Here is a 26,058-nt window from a genome sequence, read left to right as displayed (position 1 = left end):
AGCCTTCTGGTGCCCAGAGGGTAGAGTGGAGGTTCTGGGGGCGCTCAGCCCCGCTGTGTCCTGGACAGGCTGGTCCCCATGGAAGCTCAGAAGGAAAGAGTGCAAGAGCAGGTCAGGAAGGGAAACCAAGTCAGGAATGGGCCCCAGCCAAGGTTAGTGGTCCCCTCACCGCCCAACACCCAGCGGCGCTCTCAGCAGCACCCAGCAGCACTCTGTTTCATGTGGCACTGCTTGCAGAAGAGACGGTTGTCCAGGGGGTAACAGCCTTTGTCCCTGGACTCCACAGACAGGAGGATCCTACAGTCCTCACACCTGTAGCAATTTTCATGGAAGTTTCTTCCCACGCACTTGATTTTGAAGGCATCTTTCCCATCCCAAGGAATAATGGGATTCTCACAGATGCTGCATATGGGGGAGAATTTCTTGTTGACGTCGTCCAGGCAGTACACCTCGTTTTGGGGGTGCAGGTCACACACATGAAGCAGGAGGGGTGGAAGGCCTGGCCCAGGGCCCTGATGATGTGCTCCCAGACCATCTCACCACACTTGCCGCACTTCTCCAGCGTGTGCTGGTAGCAGAGTTCGCAGAGGGGTCGCCCATCCTGGTAGAAGCTCTGCCCAGCCAGCTGCCGGAGGCAGGTGTGCCATGTGAAGCACTGGGCATGGTACGGCCTCTTCATGGCCTCCACAGTCAGCTCCTAGGGGACACGTTTTGTGGCAGAAGGCAAAGATGTCTGTGGACAACTATCTCTCAACAGGCTCTGCTGGGGGAGGTGAAAGCTCTTCCTCCCCAGGCCTGAGGGGACGGGGTCCAGGCTGGACTGAAGGTCCTTCTGCCGGGTCCTGTGGTCGGAGTGGGGGCAGGGGCAGGTGCAGCTGCTCTAAGTCTGCAATGAGTGAGGCCCCCATTGGAACAGGAGTCTCTTCTTCAGAACGCAGGAGCACCGGAGGGGACAGTGGTGGGGGTGGGACGAGGTCCAGGTCAGGAGGAGGGAGCGAGCATCCTTCATTGGAGAGCTGCAGGGGTGCAGCTAGCACTGTCGCTGCAGCCCTGCCAGGGGGTGCCCAGGGGCTGGGCTTCCCCTGTAAGCCAGCTCTGGGTGCCTTCATGGGAACAGGAGCCTCCCAGGGGAGGCCACACCAGGCCTCACAAACCATCTGCCTCCCTTCCTCAACCACAGCTACATCACGGCACGGGGGTGCCATGGTGATAAAGACAGACGATGCCACACTCTTCTCAGGCTTTGAGGCTATGACTTCAGCTCCTGGTGAGGCTGGAATCCAATTCTCCTGGAAGGCCCAAAGGTCCGGAAGTTCAGGCCAGCTCCTCTTGTCAGCCCGCACCCCGGTGGCTGTGATCCCGTACTCCCATCCATAGGATTCGACCACCTTGACTTGGTAACTGGAGGTTGCTTACTTGAACCACTGCCTCATGTGCTTCGAAAAAGTAATGCATGAAACCACCAACTGAAATAAAACTTAAAAATTCACTAGAAAACAGTGTAGGCTCAGCATTTGACAGTCAGATAGAGTCTTCTCAGAGAAATTTCCTTATTTCTATTACCATCTAGAAGAAAGTGATACTCGTCATATTAGTTTGCTAGGGCTACCTTAACAAAGTACCACAGACTGGATGGCTTAAACAACAGAAATTTAGCTTCACAGTTCTGAAGGCTAGAAGCCTGAAAGAAAGATATTGGCAGGGTTGGTTCTTTCTGAGGGCTATGAGGCAATAATCTGTTCTAGGCCTTTCTCCTGGGCATGTGGATAGCTGTCTTGTCCCTGTGTCTCTTCACATTGTATCCCCTCTGTGTGTGTCTGCCTTAGTCCAAATTTCTGCTCTTTATAAGAAGAGCAATCATATTGGATCAGGGGCCTCCCTAGTGAGCTCATTTTAACTAATTAAATAAGGTCACATTCAGAAGTACTGGAGTTTAGATATTCAACATATGAATTTTGGGTGGGGGGGACACAATTCATAACACTAATAAATATAGTTTTTCTACTTAGACATCTGAATTTTAGAACAATTAAGACTATTAAAACTCTTGGAACTCTTGTGTGGTATAGGGGATAAACAGAATTTGAATCCTAGCACCGGCAATTGCTAGCTATGTGATATTAAGCAAGTTGCTTAGTCTTTCTCTGCCTCAATTTCCCCATCTATAAAATGGGAATAATTATACCTACTGAATAGGGATGTTAATTAATATATGAAAACATGCTTAGCACGTACTAGTTTCAATTTATAAAACCATTTATATGATTATTCTTCATTACCCGGAAGTAACAGTGAAACCCAACTGACTGGCATTAAACAGGCAGTCTCTCTGAATAGTTAACACAAAATACATACATATGGACATATACAAATTTATAGCTTCTCACTAGTGAATGGCAAAGCTTGTTAATATCCATGATTTATTTAAAAAAAAAACAGTATTCATTTGGCAGAGAGGAACATAGTGCTAAAGAGTCTTGAGTTTCTGTTCTATCTAGGGCAATTAACTTCACTCATTATTTCTATGGTTTAACCAATTAAGTGAGTCAGTTACAGATCAGTTGGTATACATATCACCCATTGAATATACCAAAAAACACTACAAGATAAATCAGCTTTTTAGTTTTTATGGTAATTTCATCTCTTGGTGCTCCCTGTTTTATAAAAAAGAGAAAACATCCTTGATTTTGGAGGAAGTGAAAATGTAACTAGCAACACATTAATTTGATTCCAGCAGCTAAAATTTCAGTTGAATGCACTACAATTTCTTTATAATTATAAGCATTGTGGTGTGGCTAGGTTACCATGCCTTTTTTTCTGGCTGATCATCTTCCTATACTGTAATCATATTCTAAGAATCAGTCTGTAGCTAAAATAAGAGTGATTTTTATTGTTGATTTCATATAATTACTATGTGAGGGTAGTACATTGGAGCTTTTCATTATAAACACTATGGTAATTGATCATTCCAACTATTGGTTTGAATAACTTAAATGTAACCTGTAATTTCCACAACCTGAAATCAATAAGGTACATTTATTTTTAATTAAATGGATGCAAAAATAAAACCTAGGTAAAATGTGCAAATAAAAACAATAATTTAGTTTTAAGTACTGTATTGGTTATCTATTGCTGTGTAACAAATTACCAGAATTTAGCAGTTAAAGTAATGCACATTTATTATCTCATAGTTTCTGTGGGTCAGGAATCTGGGTACAGCTCAGCTGGGACCTCTGCTTTAGGGTCTCTCACAAAGCTGCACTAAAGTCGTAAGCCAGGGCTGGGAGCTCATCTGAAGTCACCACTGTGAAAGGATCCATTTCCAAGCTCACCCATGTAGTTATTGGCAGGTGTGGTAGACAGAATAATGGTCACTGAAGATGTACGTGTCCTAATCCCTAGAAAACATGAATATATTATTTCACATGGCAAAGAATTAAGATTGCTAATCAACTAACTTTAAAATAGGGAGATTATCCTGGATAATCTGTGTTGGTGCAATGTCATCATAAGGCGTATAAAAGGTGGAAGTGAGAGGCAGAAGAGCAGTCAGTGTGAGAGTGATGCGATATGAGAAAGATATTCACACACGTATGAATGTTCTGTACTCATTTTGATAGGGGCATTGAGTTCTTAACTTACTTTGTGTCGACTGCAGGTCATATCCTGTGTTCAGTGAACCACATACCCTAACATTTTTCATTGCAGAATTAAATTGATCACAGATTCCATAGGAAAAGTAACTAAAGGACTTAAAACAAATTATAAAGATTATTACAAAATACAGAAATCTCTCCTAACCTCTTATCAGAGACACAGAAACAGAACTTTAAATTAAATAAGCTGATTCTTGAAAACCATGTACACAAAGGTCTTACATGTGTCTAAGGCCTTCAGCTCTTTTTCGTGGAGTTTATCATGACCCTGAATAGCTCAATATTTAGACATGTAGAAACAAGTCTCAACTGAGAAAAGCCACTTACTTCTCCCCTAATTTGTTATAAGTAAAAGATTGATTTTGAGCACTGAAAGTGAAGATTATGTAATGCAATTTCTCCTCAAAAATGACAACTTGACAATGATTCAAACTGGACATCCTTTTATCTTTATAAGAAAAACAGCATGAATATGTTGATTTAATTTCCTCATCATAATAACGAATTACATGACCAGCTAAAACACTGTTAAAGAATTCACATATTATCATATTCCACCCCTAGGAATACTTGAATGCTTTATAGAGCTACTTTGAGCTAAGATAATATTTAAAGAACCCACAAGCGTATTTTTATTTGGAAAAAAACTCACTCTATGGCCCTTTGTTATATTCCTCACTTTTCAAAGAAAGATATGACATTCTTTCCTAGATTGAAATGAGTAACTCACCTTTTGTTTTTCCTACAGTTTGCTTTTACAGGTTAAATGCTTTATGTTTGATTAAAATAATTTATGAATGTGTTTATGTGTGCCTGTGTGTGCATAGGGTCTCTCATATGTGTAAAACGGAAGACAGACCAACTTCTCTGTGAAGCTTAAGGCCCTAGCTTCTCCTGGCCAGAGAAGAGGTGACCAAGTAAACAAATGAATAGTTGCTGTGGCATTTTACAAATGCACATAACATTCATTTTCTCTTCATCCTTGTTTGCACTTGTGATATTCTGTGATACATTATATGATCAAAATAGAACTAATACTGTCCACTAATAATGATGAGAAAGTGACTGAAGGAATATTTGAAAATATGATTGTCTTCTATAGCGTAACAGACAACATATGATGTTGCAGGATTTTTTTTTTTTTTTTTTTTTTTTTTGAGGCAGAGTCTCGCTCCCTCACCCAGGCTGGAGTGCAGTGAGGCGATCTCGACTCACTTCAAGCTCCGCCTCCCAGGTTCACACCATTCTCCTGCCTCAGCCTCCCGAGTAGCTGGGACTACAGGCACCCGCCACCATGCTCGGCTAATTTTTTTGTATTTTTTAGTAGAGACGAGGTTTCACCGTATTAGCCAGGATGGTCTCGATCTCCTGACCTCGTGATCCACCCGTCTCGGCCTCCTAAAGTGCTGGGATTATAGGAGTGAGCCACCGCACCTGGCCAGATTATCTCTTTTTACCTTAAAAAAATTATTTAAACGCAAATGTGCATGAAATTACCAAAATAAAAGCAATATATTGGGGCATTTGTGTTCACTTATTGCTACCATTTTCTGTTGCCTTTTGATATTTATAGCTGTGACTTTTAAACTGCACCAAACACATAGCTTCTGGAAATCATTAATTCATGTATTTGTATGTACACCGTTGTGGATAAATGTTTTATTTTGACGACCTAATATTTTAAGGATTAATGTTTCATGATGATTGGATGTTACGCTAGGGTTTGATGTGCCAAACTGTGCTATGATACATTAAAGGATCCCTTACTGCCTAGATACTATATAGTCGCTTTCCCAGAAGCAGTGATAAAGGTGGTTAGAAATGTAAGAATGAACAATACTGTTGAGGACGTGATTAGTTGTACCAGTCATTTTATTTGGGATGCTTTTTTAGACTCTCTGTTTTGATAAGTGGCCTGCCAAAGCAAACAAATGACAAGAAAGAGCCTGTTCACAGGGGAATTTGTAAATAAATGACAAAAATTCAGCAGTACTTTGGTAATTCAACTTTTTGGTGATTTATGTATTGTTTTTGTTGTTTTAATGATGAATAATCTAAAGACTATCATCTTATTAGGGGTGGTCCTAATGGGATTTTTCTTTGTAATCAACAAACCAGTCTGCCAAAGTGGGCAGTATTTGAAGTAAAAGGGCTGTTTGCCAGCCACCAAACAAATAGAACATCTGGATATCTGCAGCCATCTCAAATTTGCTCCCAGTAGATCAGTCTGAAGTTGAGGATTCAGGTTGCATTTAGCCAAAACCAAATAAAAAGTGAAAAAATAATCTGCCATACCTTTAGTTTTTTATATGTGTGAAAAAAACTATACAGATATTTTGAAAATACTCATACTAAATTTTGTCCCTTTAAATCTCTTAGGGATCAGAGACATATTAGTATTCATGTGAATACTTGACGTTTATCTTGGGGTTTGTTATACTTATTCCTTTAAAATACACATTTATACTACTATGAGTTTTAAGTTTGCTTGATGCCAAAACAGTGTTAGCTAATATATATAATTTAAAATGTTTAATGTAAGGATTTGTAATCCTGTGGAGTTTTTACATTCTCCCTTAAAAAAAAAATTTAAGGACAATCCTAAAGTCACAAAATGATGTATAGTATATACAGTAATTATTTTTAAAATTATTTACTTTGAAGGTTGAAAAGGACCTTGAAGGTCATTGTATAGTAAAACATTCCGACACTTTAATCCAATTTTCGACATTCCTGCAAAGTGATTGTTTGGATTCCAAGTGAATACTTCACTCTTTCTTTTTACCCAGGAACTTACAACTTCCAGAGACAGCAAAACTTTTCCCTATATTTGGTAACCTTCACCAGGGTGAAAGCTGACATGTGGTAACTTTCACCCAACAGCTCCAATTTCTTCTTTGGGAGTTTAACATAAGGAATTTAAGTATTCATCCATTAGCTCCTCTTTTTCAGATTGAACATTTCTAGTTCCTTTACCTGTTCTTCATATAAAATGGTTTCAAATTCTTTCATCAGTTGACTGCTTTCATATAAACAAACTTTTAATGGCTCACAGAACTGAGTACTATACTCAGTTATGGTCTGTGAAAGATTGTCAGCTCCTTTATTTAAAATACTATAGTTGTAATTAACATAAACTATAATCCAGTATTAATTATAACTTAATTATAATTCAAATTTTAAGTGTGGACTCATTTTGAATTCATTTTAAGCTAAAATATTCAAGTCTTTTTCTTTTTTTTTCACTTTTTCTTTTCTCCTTTTTAAAATATATGCATTGTTGCTAAGTCATGTCTTTCACTTGCTGTATTTGTATAGTTGGCTTTTTGGATCCAAATACCAGACCTTATACTTATTCCTATTATAATTTATCTTGTTAGATTTCACTTGTCATTTACCAGTCTGTGATAACTCATAGGGATTCTGATTTTATCATTTAAAACATTTTCTCCCAGTATTAGCCTGTTTTCACACTGCTATAAAGATATTACCTGAGACTGGGTAATTTATAAAGAAAGGAAGTTTAATTGACCCACAGTTCCATATGGCTGGGGGGGCATCAGGAAACTTACAACCATGGAGGAAGGTGAAAGGGAAGCAAATCACGTCTTACATGGCAGCAGAAAAGAGAGAGGATACAGGGGAAACTGCTACTTTTAAAACACATCAGTTCTCATGAGAACTCCCTTACTGTCACAAGAAGAGCATGGGGGAACTGCCCCCTTTATCCAATGACCTCCCACCAGGACCCTTCCTTGACATGTGGGGATTATAATTCGAGATGACATTTGGGTGGGGACACAAAGCCAAACCATCACTCCCCAACCCAGATTTGTGGTATCTACCAACTTGCTATTTATATCATTCATACTGGCATGTCACTGGAGATCTCCTTTTAGGTTAACATTACTCCATTTCAAGTTGACATTATCTCATTAAATAGCATTTTTTTTGTTGTTTTAGTCATTCACATTCTAGTCATTCGAATTTAGTCATTACATCCTTTGTTTTAGTTATGTATACTATCATCTGGGTCACATTTCTCTATCCTGTAAAAATCTGATATCTAGGCTGCGCATGATGGCTTATGCCTGTAATCCCAACACTTTGGGAGGACGAGGCTGGTGGATCGCATGAGCTCAAGTGTTTGAGACCAGTGTGGGCAACATGATGAAACCCAGTCTCTACAAAAAAATAGAAAAAAATTAGCCAGGTGTGGTGGTGCATGCCTGCGGTCCCAACTATGTGGGAGGCTGAGGTGGGAGGATCACCTGAGCCCAGGGAGGTCAAGGCTGCAGTAAGCCATGATCATGCCACTGTACTCCAGCCTCGGAGACAGAGTGAGAACTTGTTTCAAAAAAATATCTGATATCTACAGGCACTATTTTGGGTTATATCCCTGGTCTACCAATTATTAACCCTTCTAGAAGAGAAAATGAAAATTAAAATGAGGATTGTTTTTTTCAAAATCTGTTAAGCCAGCACATAAGTTTTTCTGCAGGTGGTAGGACATGGTTCTGAAGGCATCAGAGTGGTGTTTCACCTGTTATTATACTACTTCCTGAAATAAAATAAACAGTTATTTATTTATTGACGGTCTACTTTATTTAGAATATTGTCATAGGAAAGTAGAGCATCAAAAATAAATATATGATCCTTTTCACTGAAACACTTACATTGTGTTTTATGCTCACAGACTGCCCTACTCCAATGTTGCCTAGTCACCCTAGAATTTGATGGCAGTGATCACAAAGGGGACTGACTAGGTAAGACATTATGAGTAGCGTATTGTGAATACATCCTGTTAGAAATAAAAACCAAATCCTAAAATCCAAATATAATGTAGTGTTTTTCAAAAATTTTCTACCACAAAAGAAGTGAATTTTACATTATGTCTTTACAAACACACACACACACACAATGTATACATATGTAGATACATGTATATGTGTGTATGTATGCATATGTATATACAAGTTGAGTATCCCTTATTTAAAATGCTTGGAACGGAAGTGTTCAAATTTAAGACTGTCCCAGAGTTTGGAATATTTGCATTATATTTAAAGGTTCGGTATACCTAATCCAGAAATCTGAAATCTAAAATGCTCCAAAGAGCATTTCCTTTAAGTGTTACGTGAGCACGCAAAAAGTTTTGGATTTGGGATTTTCAGATTCAGAGTGCTCAACCTGTAATTGTATCTGTATATGTGTGTACATAATACAGAAAACAAAATCAGATATTTCACAATAATATGTTTTCCCCATTGCCAAATTTTCTAAACCTGTTTATTCTATTTAAAATTTTTGTTTGTAATCACTACATTGCTTTTCTGATCTTCATTCTGTGACTGTTCTAAGGTGGAATCTCTAATGATTGTCAGTTTACCACATCATCCTTATACTTAATATAGGGAGACATATACTCAAAGGTAGCAGAGATATTTTCCCAGTCTAAGTACAATGAGGATTTGCAGCCCTCTGTATTATCTAGGTCACCATTTCCCCTGTGTGATCTATTATGATTCTTTTTGTAGAGTATGGCACTCTAGAAAACAATATTTATTTGTCTAGTCTCCCTTGGAACAGGATAGATGTGGGTAGATGGTTGGAGACAAGAACAGAAGTGAACATTTATCAAGTGCCTATCATGTACCAGACATTGATTAAGGTGTTTTTAAAATTTGGTTAGTTTGACCTTCAAAAAATATGAGGATCAGAGACTAATCTGCCCAAGGTCACCACACTCCTTTATCCAAGAAATCTGGACTGAGGTCCAAAGTCTTTCTGACTTCAAAACCCATGTATATTTATGACAATCAAAAATATCTCCAGATGTGATGCTTAATATTGAGTGTCAACTAGGTTGAATTGAAGAAGGCAAAGTGTTGTTCCTGGGTGTGTATGTGAGGGTGTTGACAAAGGAGATAAACATTTGAGTCAGTGGACTGGGAATGGCAGACTCACCCTCAATCTACGTGGGCACCATCTAATCAGCTGCCAGCATGGCTACAGTAAAGCAGGCAGGAGAAGATGGAAGAGCAGACTTGCTGAGTGTTCCAGCCTTCACCTTTCTCCCATGCTGGATGCTTCCGCCCTCAAATATCGGAATCCAAGTTCTTCAGCTTTTGGACTCTTAGACCTACACCAGTGGTTTGCCAGAGGCTCTCGGGCCTTAGGTCACAGACTGAAGTGTGCACTGTTGGCTTCCCTACTTTTGAGGTTTTGGGACTCAGACGGACTTCCTTGCTCCTCAGCTTGCAGGTGGCCTATTGTGGGACTTCACCTTGTGAGTGTGTGAGTCAATACTCCTTCATAAACTCGCTTTCATACATACATCTATCCTATTAGTTCTGTCCCTCTAGAGAACCCTGACGAATACACATGATAATGCCAAATACACTCGTAGCCCCACTGAGGAGTCAGGCAAGGTACAAAATTACCCCATTAAAAACCACTGCTTTAGGTCATAAGCTTGTAAGTGGGGAGCTAGTATTCAAATTTGAAGGAAATTAAAAAATTTTACCCCCAGATATATTTTTTGCCATATTTTGAAATGGCTGCCAATTGGCCAGCGAACAGAAGTGGCCTTGGAAAGCTGTTTTCTGGTGGGAAAAATTTGTATTTGTAGAGCGTTTCCATTAATGAAGCCATACCTCTGCTTTCCACATCTTTCCTAGATCCAGGAAGGACTGAGAGTCTCACACCTTAAGAAACCTGAAAAGAAACATTTACTATCTATTCCCTTTGAGAGAGACTTCATCTTCATCTAGCCAAGCCTCTTCCTTTCTTCCTCCTATAACCTGCTTTGCCACTAAAATCTGTTTTTTGACATACTTTTAGTTTACACTCTTTCTGTAATTTCAAGATGGTATACAAGTTTCTGTTACTTATTGGAAAGTTGGATCTTCATTCTGAAGTCTCTCATGTCTACACATTAAATACATTTACATTTCATTTCTCCTATTAACATGCCTCGTGCAAGTGTGAACCCTGAAAATCTGAGACAGGTCTCAGTTAATTTAGAAAGTTTATTTTACCAAGGTTAAGGACACATGCCTGTGACACAGCCACAGGAGGTCTTGAGGACCTGTGCCCAAGGAGGTCAGAACACAGTTTGTTTTTATGCATTTTAGGGAGACATGAGACATCGATCAACATATGTAAGATGAACATTGGTTCGGTCTGGAAAGGCAGGACAACTCAAAGCAAGGAGGAGGCTTCCAGGTCATAGGCAGATAACAGGCAAATGGTTGCATTCTTGTGAGTTTCTGACTAGCCTCTCCAAAGGAGGCAATCAGATACGCATTTATGGCAGTGAGCAGAAGGGTAACTTTGAATAGAATGGGAGGCAGGGTTGCCCTAAGCAGTTTCCAGCCTGACTTTTCTCTTTAGCTTAGTGATTTTGGAGCCCCAAGATATTTTTCTTTCACACAAGTGACTTTTAGTAAACTTTTGGGGATCCAAGAGCCTATGGCCTCAAATACTAACTGAAGTATTTGATTCTAAATGCCATGATTTTCAACATTATGTGACACTGTAGAATGTGCCATAGATAAGGCACAAAAAAATAAGGTAAGCAGAAAAAAGGGTACCTGCTATGAGAACTTAGGTCTGGATGCCAAACTTGACCTAATTCACATGTTTTTAAATGGAAAACTCACCATAATTGGCTCCTTGTATTAGAGTTCCATAATACTAAGGGGAATGAAAAAGTGTGAGGGCTCCAGGCCCTTTTCTGAAGTTTGTTAAAAGAACTTCCTGGTCAGGGACACACATGTGCAGGTGGTAGTAAGAACTGCAGGACATCAGGCCCTTTAGCATTTTCTCAAAATACTCAAAGCAATAGAAGTAATTCTGCAAAGCTCTGACATGAACCAAGATATGTGGATATACTCAAACTACTTTTTGTTGACCCACTAAAGTGAAGGTACTAGAGGAGCAGAGTAGACATCTTCAAATTCATTTAAAAATGGTAGGAATCTGAGATTCTCGTTACTGTGCTTAGTTCTCAGAGACAGTTACATTCTGAACCTCCTTTCAGTTCAAGAGAAATAATAAGGAACAAAATGAAAACCAAAAGAAGGCAAATTTTGGACCCTGGAACTCTGCATCTAGGCACCTTCCACATGATTTACTGCTCGTGGTGCAGAATACAAATAATGGCCATGCCAGCATGTGAAAGCTTAAAATACATTCTAATGAAGATCACATTGTGAACATTGCCAAGGCAGAATAAAATGCAATCAGGATTTAAATGTGTCTAAAACAATAGCTCCTTGGATTCAAGCACACTGATTAATGTCAGAGACACTTATGAAATGCTGTTGCCTGGTCATCAGTGTTATTTTTCTTGTGGAACATTTAGTACAAGAAGCAATAAATGAAGAGTAATAAACTAAGAAAAGAATACCTTATTCTGTAAAATTAACATGACTCAGGTGAAGTGCTTTAGTTACAGGTGATCTATGTTCCAAGATTGACACGTTATCAGCATAACTTACTTTGAAATATGCATACTACAAATATTTCTGAAATATTCACCTTTCACAGCAGATTCTCTTGCTTTCCTCATATCTGCATATAAATGTAAATTTTGTGTTTACCATATAGTCAGCTTTTTTTTTTTTTAATTTGAGGAGCTGAAATTAGCTTTAAAGATAACTATCTTAAAGTATCTTAGCTTCAAAATGAATTTTAAAACTTCTTTTTCTTTTTGAAACTCTTTGTTTCCCTCCCTTCCCACTGGACACTCCTTTCACTGTGCTGCTTTATCTAATGTTCTAGCTTAGAAATTCCAGGGGCTAATCTTCAAATGAACCGGGCATAGAGACTCAACTATGGAATCCTCCCCATCTACGGATTACCTCAAAGCAGTAAATCTGTGACTCAGTCATTGTTGAAATGGCACCAGTTCGCACTCCAGCTGGACAATAACTCAAGACAGCCATTGGAATGAGACATGTAGTCCCTGTATCCCTCACTCCTCAAGTATGTTTCTCATACCAAGTTTCTTTTCTTAAACTCCTTACCAAAGCTAAGATTTGAAATGGTCTTTTGGAGGCATGCACCTAGGCATTTCTCAACAGCTAGGGTTTAATTAATAAAGCTGCTTTCCTTTCACCACACCTCACCTCTTGTGTGATTGGCTTCTCAGGAAGTGAGCAGCTGGACTTGCATTTGGTTATAATATCATTTGAGGAAGAAAATGTGCTTAAATCCTAAAAAGAACATCAGAGTAACCTGAAAGCATTTCCCACTTCAATTTTATAACTGAGATAGTAGTTAAACACATGTTTACAAAGGCTGACATGTTTAAAAGACTGGGTCATAAGAGTTAGTGATAAAAGTACATGGTAAATGCTCTCTATTATTCTTCTTTGTCTGAAAAACAAAACAACAATGAACATAAAGAAACAGGCTCACAGTGTGCATCTCTCATACCTCATACATGCTCTCTCTTTCTTGTGAGGATAAAGTTGTTACAGAGCACAATACTCATAAAAAAAACCTAATGAAATTATCACCCATTGCTAAGAATGAATTAAAACTGATAGAATTGTTCACTGTTACTTTTTTCAAATAACACTTTGATTTAGTAAGGAAAAATGCTGGTCATTATAAAATTTCAGCATTGCAACGTAGCATTAACTATTTATCTATCAACTATAGCTCTATCCCCACTATAACCATTACGTAGCACAGAGAGGAAGGGTTTGGGAATGGACACCTATATGCTAGTCCTGGTTTTATTTCTGTTTACATTTTTAGTCTCTTTCCATCATCTGTAACACAAGGTTTTGATAAAGACAAAATGAGGAATGTATGAAAAGCAAATGCATCATTGTTGGAGGAAGACAATTGGTAGATTCTATTTATAAAATTATTAGCACAAATGCTAGATTTGGCCTGTTACGGTAGAGTAGGAAACCTGTTTGACAACCAAGAAACCTGGATCCTAGTTGAGTACTGTCACTAGTTAACTATGTTACTGTAAACAAATTGTTTAGGTTGTCTGTGACTCAATTTCTTCATTTTTAAAATGAAACATTAAATCAGATGATGTAGCACTGTAATTCTTTCCCCTCCAACAATTTACATTTCAGCGATGTTGCCTCATATGGAAAAAACAGATCTTGGCCGTAGCTACCTGGGAACTGCCTTATTATCATTCATTGGGAAATTATTACTAGAGTTTAAAAGAGTTGCTTAAGAATTAGTGCAACAGACTTAAAGTATAAACGATTCAGTATGATGCTCATTGGTAAAGAGCTAAGCATAGCAGTTCATGCAACATGGCATATTGAACTAATGCATATGCCTTTTTAAAACTTGCTACATAAATGAGCCGAAGATGTCCTCTGTATATTGGCCCCTACGTTGTTTATTTCTTCACAGCAGGCTGAGATTTGTTAGCTCAAATGCTCTCTGGCACCACACTCAAATTTTTACACATCCCATTGTTTTAAACATACCCCAAATAAGCAGATTTTTAGCCATTTAGAGTCTGCCTGCTTTGCATATCCTGTGAAACTGCACATCTGTTAGCCCTAGATAAGATAAATCCTGTGGCTATACAGGCCCCAAGCCACTGCTGCCCTTCAAAATTCTCTGACCCAGTGATTCCCCAAAGTGCTGCTGAGTGACATCACCCCATCACATGAACCCCATCTTTAATTCTCCTCTCCCCTGGGAGTCCTTGTGTCCTATTCCTCTTCTGGATGGATGTCCTGTACCATAGCCTTGGGCAATATCATGCTGTGAGGGACTTCCCTTGCATGCAAACCTGTCAACCAATGTGTCACCCAAATAAAGCCTATGTGTGCAATTGCTGTATGTGAGAATTAAAAATACCTATAGGAACAGATTTTTTTAAAAATAATGATCTAAATTAGAAACCATAATGGAGATTATTAAATACTTATAACTGAAGAACAGTAAAACCACTATAAACCAAAACCTGTAGAATGAAGAAAAAGTAGTATTTAGAAGGACCTTTATAGCCTAAGATGAATGTATTTGGAAAAAAGAAAGATTGAAAATTACTGAGGCAAGTATTCACTTTGAAAAGTTAGACAAATAACATTAGTATAAACTAAAAAAATAAAAAAATTAAAAAAAACATAAATAGAAGAGCAGACACTAATTCAAAGAAAAGACAAAGAAACAATAGAGAGGATTTCAAAACCTGAAATACTAAGATATAGAAATTTCTGGCAATGTTGTTGAATAAATAGAAGGCACAATCAAATATTATTAGTATTAGTGTAAAAAGGGGGTCATAGTATTGCTTTGGTAGGAACTTTTAAATTTGTAACAACATATTATGAACAACTTGATGCCACTAAATGGGAAAACCAAAATGAAATGGAAATTTTTTAAGTTAAATATGGATTAATAAAACTGGATTAGGGCTTACTCAATTGTTCAAAATAGTCTTACAAACATTAAATATATTGGATTAATATAAAACTATTTCTTTCTAAAAGTACGAGGTCGATAAGGTGTCATTAGGCGTGCTTTGCAAAGCCTCCAGGAATAGATAATTCCTGTCTTTATTCAAACATTTTCAGAGAGCAGAAAATGAAGGTGTTTCTTCTGCTTATTTTATAAGACAACAATAGGCCAGCCTCAGAAACATAGGTCTAAAGCACTCAATATTTTATTATCTAACATAATCCAGCAATGTATTTTAAAAATGTAACACAAGGATGATTTATCCTAAAAATTAAGGATGGTTTAGTATTAGAAAATTTACTAAAAAATTAAAAGAGGTAAAGAAAATAAGATAATATTCTCTGCATCTATTAGATGCAGAAAAAATCTTTTAATAAAATTAGTATATATAATTCTAACAACTGTAAACTTCTTTAACTCTATCAATGGTATCTATCAAAATCTTACATGAACACAACACTTAATAGTAAAATACTAGGTGCATTATTTAAAGCCAGCAAGCAGATACAGATGGTCATTCTCATACCTTTTCTACATTGCAATAAAAGTTTCTACCTAGTACAAAAGAAGAAAAAGAATAGGGATCAGAAAGGAACAGAAAATGTCTTTAATCAAAGATGATTTAAGTTTCTAAATATATAACCTAAGCAAATATTCAGACCAAAGTGTGTGTGTAATTAGAAAACAATTAAAATTTAAAATACTATTTTCTCAGAAAACCCATAAGGTAACTAGTAGTAAGTCTAATTACTGTGTAAGACCTATTTGAAGAAAATTCTATTTATATCTTTATTATCTGCCAAAAGATAGTGTAAAATAAACATGTACATAATGGTGGCATGCAAGGATTCAATATGGTTCAGATGTCAATTCTTACCAATTTTCTTTTAAATTAAGTGGAATTTCACTTCAAATAACAACTGGATTTTTAGCGGATCCATGGAAATATGATGAAGAACAATCAAAACAATTTTTCAAAGGGTCCATTTTAGCCATTAGTTTTCAAAACACATTATAAAGATATAAACAAAAACTATGTAATATTGGAGGGGAGGGCATGTCTGTGTGTGTGTGTGTGAGAGAGAGAGAAAGAGAGAGAGAGAGGAGAGAGAGAAGAAAATAGTGTAACAGAAGAAAACTACACTTAAATGAGAAATTAGTATGTGACAGAAGTGGCATGTATATTGGAAGAAAGGAGGGATTAAACAATAAATTCTTCAAGGAAACAAAGGATTAGAAAATGTTAGTATTTCAACATACCAGAATCTCTGGGACACATTTTAAGCAGTGTGTAGAGGGAAATTTATAGCACTAAATGCCCACAAGAGAAAGCAGGAAAGATCTAAAATTGACACCCTAACATCACAATTAAAAGAACTAGAGAAGCAAGAGCAAACACATCCAAAAGCTAGCAGAAGGCAAGAAATAACTAAGATCAGAGCAGAGCTGAAGGAGATAGAGACACAAAAATCCCTTCAAAAAAATCAATAAATCCAGAAGCTGGTTTTTTGAAAAGATCAACAAAATTGATAGACCGCTAGCAAGACTAATAAAGAAGAAAAGAGAGAAGAATCAAATAGACACAATAAAAATGATAAAGGGGATATCACCACCGATCTCACAGAAATACAAACTACCATCAGAGAATACTATAAACACCTCAACACAAATAAACTAGAAAATCTAGAAGAAATGGATAAATTCCAGGACACATACACCCTCACAAGACTAATCCAGGAAGAAGTTGAATCCCTGAATAGACCAATGACAGGTTCTGAAATTGAGGCAATAATTAATAGCCTACCAACCAAAAAAAAAAGTCCAGGACCAGACAGATTCACAGCCAAATTCTACCAGGGGTACAAAGAGGAACTGGTACCATTCCTTCTGAAACTACTCCAATCAATAGAAAAAGAGGGAATCCTCCCTAACTCATTTTATGAGGCCAACATCATCCTGATACCAAAGACTGGCAGAGACACAACAACAACAACAACAAAAGAGAATTTGAGACCAATATCCCTGATGAACATTGATGCAAAAATCCTTAATAAAATACTGGAAAACCGAATCCAGCAGCACATCAAAAAGCTTATCCACCATGATCAAGTGGGTTTCATCCATGGGATGCAAGGCTGGTTCAACATGCGCAAATCAATGAATGTAATACATCATATAAACAGAATCAAAGACAAGAACCACATGATTATCTCAATAGATGCAGAAAAGGCCTTTGACAAAATTCAACAGCCCTTCATGCTAAAAACTCTCAATAAATTCGGTATTGATGGGACATATCTCAAAATAATAAGAACTATTTATGACAAACCCACAGCCAATATCATACTGAATAGGCAAAAACTGGAAGCATTCCTTTTGAAAACTGGCACAAGACAGGGATGTGGCTGGGCGCAGTGACTCACGCCTGTAATCGCAGCACTTTGGGAGGCCGAGGTGGGTGGATCTCCTGAGTTCGGGAGTTCAAGACCAGCCTGACCAACATGGAGAGACCCTGTCTTTACTAAAAACACAAAATTGGCTGGGCGTGGTGGCACATACCTATAATCCCAGCTACGAGGGAGGCTGAGGCAGGAGAATCTCACTTGAACCTGGGAGGCAGAGGTTGCGGTGAGCCGAGATAGTGCTATTGCACTCCACACTCCAGCCTGCGCAACAGGAGTGAAACTCCGTCTCAAAAAAAAAAAAAAAAAAGAAAAACACAAGGATGCCCTCTCTCACCACTCCTATTCAACATAGTGTTGGAAGTTCTGGCCAGGGCAATCAGGCAGGAGAAAGAGTTTTAAATTTTCTCTTAAATTAATAAGATATGACCCCATATCTTGCATCCAGGGCACACCCAAAGCCTCAGGCAGCCCTGTCCCCATCATTTTGCTGGTCATAACCCATATGGCTGCTCTCACAGTTGGAATCTAATGACTGTGGGTTTTCCAGGCTGAGGGCGCACATGTAATTGATCACCTGATGAGTTCATCTTGCCTGCTTCCTAGGAAAGCCAATGCACTGAGAACAGCAGTTTTTTGCAGAAAAGTTTAATAATCATAGTGCTGGTGAAGTGGACGGACAGGAGTAATTACTCAAATAAGCTACCCCAGGAACTCAGGGGCTAGGGTTTTTATGGATACTTTAACAGGTTGAGTGCTAGGAAATGGGTTCTGCTGATTGGTTGGGAATGAAACTATAAGAATGTGAAAACAATTCTTGTGCACTACATCAGCCTCTGTTTTGGGGCCACAGAATGAGTTAAATTATGTGTTAAGGGTCCAGGTGGAGTCAATAAGTTGCCAGAATGCAGAAGTATGAAAATCATCTCAAAAGACCAATGTCATGTGATGTCACCTATTATCTATAGGAGTAACTGAAGAAGTTTCAAATCTTGTGACCTCTGGCTTTATGACTTTTAAGCAGTAACAGATTATAGAAAGGCAAGCTAGGAAACAATGACTGGTTATCATTTAACTATGCCTACATTTTAGCAGAATTCAAGGCCCTCCTATAATCCTGTGACCTTTCATTAGTCTTATGCAGGCAGTTTAAGCCCCTGAACAAGGAAGGAGTCAGTTTTAGAGAGAGACTATCATCATCCTTGCTTCAAAGCTAAACTATAAATTCTTCCCATGGCTATCTTCATCTATGCCCAGGAATGAGCGAGGGCAATCAGCCTGTGAGGCTAGAAACAAGGAGTCAGCCATACTAGGTTTATCTCACTATTATAATGTTTGCAAAAGCAGTTTCACATGCTGCTGGTGGCTCTACCATTCTGGGGTCTGACGGGCTGTGGCCCCATTCCCAGTTCCCACAACTCCACTAGACAGTATCCCAGTGGAGACTTTCCATGGGGACTCCAATCCCACATTTCCACTTGGCATTGCCTTAGTAGAATTTTTCTGCAAGGGCTCACCCCTGCAACAGGTTTCTTCCTGAGCACCCAGATTTTCCCATACATCTTCTGAAATCTAGGTAGAAGCTACCAAACCTCCATCACTCTTGCATTCTGCCTATCTGTACCCTTATCACCACATGGAAGCCGCCACTCGTACCCTCTGGACTGGAGCTGGAGCAGCCGGGATGCATTGAAGAGCATCCTGGGCCTGGACCCTGAAACCATTCTGTCTTCTTAGGCCTCTGGGCCTATGAAAAGAGTGGTGGCCTTGAAGAAGTTTTCTGAAATGTCTGGGGCCTTTTTGCCATTGTCTTGAGTATTACCAACCATCTCCCTTTTAGTCATGCTTATCTCCCTAGTAATTGATTGATCCATAGCACCCTCAGATTACTGTCTTGGGAATGCTTTTTTTCCTCTCTATCTCATGGCCTGGCTACAAATTTTCCAAAATTTTGCACTCTGTTCCCCTTTTAATTATAGAGTCCAACTTTAGGTGATTCCTTTGCTCCCATATTTAATTATAGGCCATTAGAAGCACCCGCACCAATTATTGAGCTTTGTGCTGCTTAGAAATTTGTTCTGCCTGATACTCTAGGCCATCACTCTTAAGTTTGGCTTTCCACAAAGCACAGCCACAATGCAGCCAAAGTCTTTGCTAAGTCATTACAAGGGTGATCTTTGCTCAAGTTCCCAATAACTTCCTTATTTTCATTTGAGACCTCATCAGCCTGGCCTTCACTTTTGTCTTTTTTTAAAAAAATTTTTATTTGAGACAGGCTCTCACTTTGTCACACAGGCTGGAGTACAGTGGTACAACCATGGCTTATTGCAGCCTCAACCTCCCAAGTACAAATGAATCTCCTGCCTCAGCCTTCTCAGTAGCTGGGGCTACAGGTGTTTACCATTGCATCCAGCTAATCTTTTTTTTTTTTTTTTTCCTGGGGGACAAGGTCTTACTATGTTGTCCAGGCTGGCCTTGACTTCCTGGGCTCAGGTGATCCTTCCAACTTAGCCTCCCAAAGAGTTAGGATTACAGGTGTGAGCCACCACACCCAGCCTACTGTTCACATTTGTATAAGCATTTTAGACACAACCACTTAACCAGACTTCAGTAAGTTCTGAACTTTCCCTCATTTTTCTGTCTTCTTTTGAGCCCTCCAAACTCTTCTAACCTATTCTCATTACTCAGTTCCAAAGCTGTTTCCACATTTTCCCATATCTTTATAGCAATGCTCCACTTCTCAGTATCAATTTTCTGTCTTAATTCATTTACATGCTATAAAGGAATACCTGAGGCTGGGTAATTTATGGTGAAAAAGTTTATTTGGTTCACACTTCTGCAGGCTATAAAAGAAGCATGACATCAACATCTGCTTCTGGGTACTTCCACTCATGATGGAAGGTGAAGGGGACCTGGCATCACATGGTGAGAGAGGAAAGAAGAGAGAGAGAGAAGGAGGGTCCAGGGTCCTTGTAACAATCAGTTCTCACAGGAACTAATGGAGTGAGAACTCACTCATTACCCCAAGGATGGCACTAAACCATTCATGAGGGATTCACACCCATGACCCAAACACCTGCCTTTAGGCCCCACTTCTACCATTGGGGATCAAATTTCAACATGAGATTTGGAGGAGACAAATACTCAGTCTATATCAAATGGCTATAATCTTTTTTAAAAAAAGGAAAATAAGAAGTCTTTGTAAAGATGTCATGAAATTTGAGCCATCATACATTGTGGATGAAGATGTAAAATGGTGCAGGTGCTGTGGAAAAAGTCTGACAGTTACTCATATGGTTGAACATATACTAACACGCTATGATCTATAAATTCCACTACCAGGTATATAGCCAAGAGAAATGGAAGCATATGTTCACACAAAAAGTTGTACATAAATATTTTAGCAATATTTTTCATAATAGTTAAATGTGGAGCCAATCCAAATGTTCATCAATTGAAGAATGAATAAACACAACTGGGTATAGTCATGTAATGGAATATCAGTTAGCCATAAATAAATGGAGTATTAATACATGTTACAACATGGATAAAGCTTGAAAGCATAATGCAAAGTGAAAGAAGACATATGCAAAAGATATATAGTGTGCTATTCCATTTATATAATATTTCAAGAATAGGCAATACATAAATACAAAAAATATGTTTGTTGCCATGATATTGAAGAAGAGGAGAATTGGAAGTCACTTCTAACAGGTATAAGGTTTAGGATGATGAAAGTGTCTGGAATTTGTGGTCATGGTCACACAACATTGTGAATAAACTAAAAAATCACTGAAGTGTATACTTTAAAATGGTGAATTTCATGTTATTTGAATTATGTCTCAATAAAAATTCAATTAACAAATAGTCAATGCAATTTCAATGAAATATCAATAGACTGTGTTGTTGGAACTTGATAAGCTAATTCTAAAACTTACGTTGAAATGCAAAAAGCCAAGAATAGTATAAAACAATGTTGAAGATATAGTTCAGAGGACTTGGTTTACTGGATATAAATGTCCATTGTAAAGCTACAACAATAAAGGGAATGTACTATTGACACTGGATCAGATGAATAAACAAAAGGGACAGAATAGAGTGAAAAAAATAGACTTGCACATATGTGGACAAAGGAGACACTGCAGAGCAGTGAGGAAAAGACAATCTCTTCCATAACTGTTGCTGGGTCAGTGGACATTATATGGGAAATAAAGTAAACTTAGATCCGCTCACCATATGCAAACTCAAATTCCACATCTAAAAATCAAAGGCAAATCAATAACGTGTCTACAGGATAACATAGAAAACTATCTGCATGAACTAAGGAAATTCAAATAGAAAAATATTTATTAAAAAGGAATAAAAGGCATGAATTTAAAATAAATGCTTGAAAAATAGACACCATTAAAACCCACTTACACCTAATGTTCCGTTATTGGAACTCTAAGCATGTGGGAGTTATTTACACCCTACTGCTCAAGGTCATCACCAAGGTCTGACTGCAAAAATTCAAAAAAATTCAACCCCAGGCATAAATAGGTTAATATAGTGAACACCCAAGGCATGGCATGGCAAAAATTATTTGTAACACAAATAACTGACAAAGGGCTTATATACAGAAAATGTAAAAACTTGCACAAATAAACAATAAAGTTAGACAACCTAATAAAAACTGCTGGAGATTTAAATGGACACTTCACTATAAGAGGGCATTCAAATGACCAGTAAGCATATGTAAATTTGCTCTTCTGCCTTAGGAAGTAGGAAAGCCCAAATTAAAACGATAATAAAATTTTACCGCAGAATGACTATGATGAAAAAGATGAAAAATACCAAATATTGGCAAGAATATGGAGCAACTAACACTCTGCTGATTAGACTGTAAATTGATACACACTCTTTAAAATATAGTTGACACTGAATTTGTACGTAACCATGTGACTTAAGATTTTTACTTTTATATACATACCTTATAGAAATATATACATACCTTATAGAAATTTGCACTGAGACGTGTATAAGAGTGTTCATAGAAGCATCATTTGAAATATCTCTAAACTCAAAACAATTCAAATATCCATCAAGAATAGAATTGATTTGAAACTGTGCACTATATTTATACAATAGATAGTATATTGTAATTAAAGCGAATGAATTACAGCTACATGTAATCAATCATAGGGGTGAATTTTACAAATACATGTGTGGATGAAATATGCCAGGCACAAAAAAACTACATTTTGATTGAGTCAATTTATAAAATGTCCCGAAATATGCAAACTTAACTATAATGTTTAGAAATGTAAATAGTGGTTGAATACGGAGAAGAGGGAAGGGGTGGTAGTTGGGAAGGAGTAGGAGTTGGAAAGCCTTCTGGATAATAACTTGTTACATGAATGTTCAATTTGTAAAATTCATTTGAGTTATTCATTTCTATTTTTGCACTCTTCTCAAGGTATGCTACACTTCACACACATACACAAATGAAAATACAGCAATGCTACTTCTGGGTATATAACCAAGATAACTGGAAACAGAATCTAGAAGAGATACTTGTTGTACACTTATGTTCATAGCAGCATTTTTCACAATAGCCAAAAGGCAGAAGCAACCCAAATGTCCATCAACAGAAAAATGAATAAACGAAATATAATATATACATACAATAGAATGTCATTCAGCCTTAAAAAGGACAGGGAGGGTGAAGCAAGATAGTAGAATAGAAGGTTCCACTGATAGCACCACCCACAAGGATGACAAGTTAACAACTATCTACACAGAAAAAACACCTTTATAAGAACCAAAAATCAGGTGAGCACTCACAGTACCTGGTTTAAACTTCATTTCACTGAAACAGGTACTGAAGAGATAAAAAACAGTCTGAATCACTGATGCCATCCCTCCCATACACCCATCAGCAGCACCGTGGTGCAGAGAGCATCGAGCAGAAAAGAAAACCAGACCAAACTCGGCTAATGCTTGCACAAGGTGGGAGCATTTAATCCAGCCCTAGCTAGAGGAGAAGTGCCAATCCCAGTCATCCAAAGTTGAGTTCCCACAAACCTTGCCACCATGGGCTAAAGTGCTCTGGGTCTCTAAGAAAGTTGAAAGGCAGTCTAGGCCATAAGAACTGCAATTCTTAGGTGAGTCCTTGTGCTGAATTAGGCCCAGAGACAGTGGATTGGGGGCCATGTGACATATTGAGACAGCAGCTGGGGCAGCCAAGGGATTCACCCCTCCCCTAACCTCAGGCTGCACAGCTCACGACTCTAAAGGAGACCCCTTATCTCCACTTGAGGAGAGGAGAGGAGAGGGAAGAGTGGGGAGGGCTTTGTTTTGCCTATAGGATACCAGCCCAGCTGCAGCAAGATGGGGCACCGATCAGAGTTGTGAGACCCCTGTTCCAGGCCCTGGCTCCCAGATGACACTTCTAGACACACCGTGGGCCAGAAGGGAATGTGCTGCCCTGAAGGGAAAAACCCAGTCCTGGCAGCATATAGTACCTGCTAACTGAAGAGCCCCTGCTACCCAGGTACTACATCGAGGGCCTTTAGCGAACCGCTGAGACTTGCTGGCTTCAGGTACCAGCATGGCCACAGTAGAGTGGAGCACAATGTAGGCTCTTGGGGGTCCCTGATTCCAGGACTTTACTCTTGCATGGTATTTCTGGACCTGCCCTGGGCCAGAGGGGAGCCCACTGCCCTGAAGGGTGAGTCCCAGACCAGTCAGCATTCACCACAAGCTGACCTAAGAGATCTTGTGCCCTCAGGCAGCATTAGTGGTAGTCTGGCAGTTCTCATGGCCTGGGGTGGTGGTGGCTACTGGATGAGGTTCCCCTCCATTTAGAAAGGAGAGGAAAGCATGGAAAGCATTGCATCGTGTGGTTCGAGTACCAGCTCAGTCACAATACGGTAGAAAACCAGGTATACTTCTAAGGTTTTTTATTTTAATCTCTGACTACCAGACAGCACTTCTGGACCCACCTGGGTTTTGAGGGACCTCGCTTTCCTGAAGGGAAGGATACAGGCCAGGCTGTCTTTGCCACCTGCTAATTGTAGAGCCCCAGAGCCTTGAGTGAACATAGGCAGTAGCCAGGGATCTGTTACAGCATGCCTTGAGTGAGACGCAGCACTGGGCTGGCTTCAAGTCTAACCCAGCAGACTCATAGTGGTGGTGGCCACAAGGGTGCTTCTGCCACTCTACTCATTGCTTTAGAGTACTTAAAACAGAGAGAGAGAGAGAGAGAAGGAGAGAGACACACACACAGAGAGAGAGAGAGAGAGAGAGAGAGAGAGAGAGACTCTGTATGTTTGGGAGAAAGCGAGGGAAGAGAACAACTGTTTCTGCTTGGTAACCCAGAGAATTCTCCCAGACCACCAAAGCAATACTTATATGAGTCTGCAAGAAGCACAGTGTTACTTGGCTTGTGGTGTCCTTAAAGTAAATACAGGTTAGGTCACAACATCTAAGTTCTTTCAAATATCTTAAAAGTCTTTCCTAGAAGGACAGCTATAAATAAACCAAGATAGTGAAGACTACAATAGATACCTAAGCCTTTAACGCCCAGACATTGTACAACATCTACTAGCATCAGCACCATACAGGAAACACCAAATGAACTAAATAAGGCGCCAGGGACCAATTCTGCAGAAAAAGAAATATGTGACCTTTCAGACAGATAATTCTGGAGGAATTTTGGAAACTATACAAATAAATGGAAATTAAATAATATACTCCTGAATGACCAGTAGGTCAATGAATAAATTCAGAGAGATTGAAAAATCTCTTGAAACAAATGACAATAGAAACACAATATACCAAAATCTATGGGATACAGCAAAAGAAATACTCAGAGGGAAGTTTATAAGTGCCTACATGAAAAAAGAGGAAAAACTTGAAAAAGAAAAAAGTCTAATAATGTATCTTAAAGAACAAGAAAAGCAAAAGGAAAGCAAGAGGAAACCAAACCTGAAATGAGTAGAAGAAAAGAAATAATAAAAATCAGAGTGAAATAAATAAAATTGAAATGGAAAAAACAGTATGGAATTAATGCAATCAAAGGTTGTGGTTTTTTTTTTTGTTTGTTTGTTTTTTTTTTTTTTTTTTTTTTTTTGAAATTAAAAAGAATTGGTGAAAAGAACTGACCTTTAGCCAGGCTAAGAAAAAAAGAGAGAAGATCCATATAAATGAAATCAGAGATAAAAAGGAAGACATTACTACTGATTCTGCAGAAATTCAAAGGATTATTAGTGGCTAATATGAGCAACTATATGCCAACAAATTGGAAAATATAGAAGAAATGGATAAATTCCTAGTTACATACAACCTACTAAGGTTGAATCAAGAAGAAATCCAAAATCTGAACAGACTAATAACAAGTAATGAGATTGGACCTGTAATAAAATGTCTCGCAGTGAAGAAAAGCCCACAGTTCCTTTGGCCATTTCAATATTTTTGTTTAAAAGTCAACACAAGGCTTCATATTCTATTGTATTCCCATAATAGATTTAGTACAGAAATTTGTGTCATTTTTAAGGAAATATTTC

General features: G+C 38.4%; 1 pseudogene; it reads right to left on the bottom strand.

Moving 5' to 3' along the window:
* Positions 1-191: 191 nt before the first annotated feature.
* On the bottom strand, positions 192-24,103 carry LOC119620857 (filamin-binding LIM protein 1-like; annotated as a pseudogene).
* Positions 24,104-26,058: the final 1,955 nt, after the last annotated feature.

The sequence above is a fragment of the Chlorocebus sabaeus genome, chromosome X (genome assembly GCF_047675955.1).
Source record: "Chlorocebus sabaeus isolate Y175 chromosome X, mChlSab1.0.hap1, whole genome shotgun sequence".
Taxonomy (NCBI): Eukaryota; Metazoa; Chordata; class Mammalia; order Primates; family Cercopithecidae; genus Chlorocebus; species Chlorocebus sabaeus.
Note: the sequence above shows the minus strand (reverse complement) of the source record. Positions and strands in the feature narration are given on the sequence as shown.